Here is a 1,989-nt window from a genome sequence, read left to right on the forward strand (position 1 = left end):
CCAATGACCCTCCTGTCCACATTTAAAGCAAACCCCAGGGGGAGCGCTCGGCCTAGTGGAGTGTCCAGAAGGCATTTTAATAATCTGGGCCAGCATTTGAAAGTTGGCCTGATCAGCCCTCTGTTTCCGCTGTTCCTTCTCCTCTTCTCTATTATGGAAGACCTTGAATGCCACTGATAAAATTTTGGTTTGAGGGGTGTCGGGGCCCTGTTCTAATTTTTTTAGTTTGGCCTTAATGTCGGGGTAGGATTAGGCCAGGATGTATGTCATAAGGACATGACGGCCATCTTCTGAGGTGGGGTCTAGATTGGTATATTGTTGAAAGGCTTGAGTTAATCTATTTAAAAATTTGGAGGGTGTCTCATCCTTTTTTTGAACTATATCTTGGATCTTTTGAAAATTGACCACTTTATGGGTGGCCTTTTTGAGGCCAGCCATGAGGCAGGAGGCAAAGCGATCTCAAGCCTGCACCCCCTGAGTTGTGTTGTAGTCCCAATGTGGATCCTGTTCAGGAACTGCATGGGGGCCTGTCAGGAAGGCGGGATCTGTACGGTGGGTTTCATCTGCATGAGCTTGGGCCGCATCCCAGACATGGCAGCACTCTTCAGGAAGGAGAGTGTTAGCTAGGAGCATGTAAATGTCGTGGTGAGTGAGACTGTAGGCCTGAAGTACCCACTGGAATTCTCTGATATAGGTGGAAGGGTCGGTGGTGAAGGACCCTAATTTCTTTTCCAGCTGGGTAAGGTCTGCTAATGAGAAGGGAACATGGACTCGGACAACCCTCTCAGCACCGGCTACCTCACGAAGAGGGGCCATGGTAAAGGAGGTGGGGGGTCCTTGAGAATGCATAAAAGGGGGACTGAAAGAGTGGGTGGAGGAAGGAGATGGAAAGGGGGCAGTGGGACTGAGGGGAGCGGGTTCAGTTGGGGGGCTGTTGGGGGAGGAGACCTGTCAGGAGGGGGTTCATCTGTGGGGTCAAAGGTATCAGGAGTGGTAGACAATGGGGACGGTGAGGGTAAAAAGGGTTTAGATCCTAGGAGGACCTGAGCAGGAGGACAGGTAAGACAAAGAGAGGGGTTTGGGGCAAGGAGGCGAAAAGCCTCGATGTAGGGAATCTCTTTCCATTTTTTCAGGCACAGGCAGTAATTGAAAAGGTCCCAGAGGATATCGGGATCAAGTGTGCCCTCAGGGGGCCACTTGTTTTGGTTGTCTAAGGGATAATAAGGCCNGACCAGCAAAAAAAAAAAAAAAAAAAAAAAAAAAAGGAAAAAAAAAAAAAAAAAAGTCATTAAAGTTGCTGGATACAAAATCAACATACAAAAATCATTAGCATCTCTATACACCAATAATGAAATATCTGAAAAAGAAATCAAGAAAGTAATCCCATTTACAGTAGCTACCCCCAAAATATAAATTGCTTAAGACTAAATATAACTAAGGAGGTGAAAGATCTCTACAACCTTAAAACATGGGTGAAAAAATTGAGAAATAAATAAATAAATGGAAAAATATCCCATGTTCATGGATTGGAAGAATTAATATCCTCAAAATATCCATACTACCCAAAGCAAGCTACAGGTTCAATGCAATCCCTATCAAAATACCAGTGACATTCTCCATGGAAATAGAAGAAGTAATCTAAAAATTTGTATAGAACAACAACAAAAAAAAGAAAAGCAAAAGCAATCTTGAAGAAAAAGAACAAAGCTGGAGGCATCGCTTTACCTGACTTAAAATATACTATAAATGTATGGCAACCATAACAGCATGATACTGGCATAAAAACAGACAAATAGGCCAATGGGACAGAATGTAAGCCCGAGAAACAAATTCACCCATTAACAGCCAACTGATTTTTGATGCAGGTTCCAAAAATACACTGGAGAAAGGACAGGCTCTTTAGTAAATGGTGCTGGGAAAACTGAATATCCACATGCAGAAAATTCAATGCGGACCCCCATCTCATTGTATACAAAAACAACTCAACTC

Source organism: Galeopterus variegatus, unplaced genomic scaffold (assembly GCF_000696425.1).
Source record: "Galeopterus variegatus unplaced genomic scaffold, G_variegatus-3.0.2 Scaffold17236, whole genome shotgun sequence".
Classification (NCBI taxonomy): domain Eukaryota; kingdom Metazoa; phylum Chordata; class Mammalia; order Dermoptera; family Cynocephalidae; genus Galeopterus; species Galeopterus variegatus.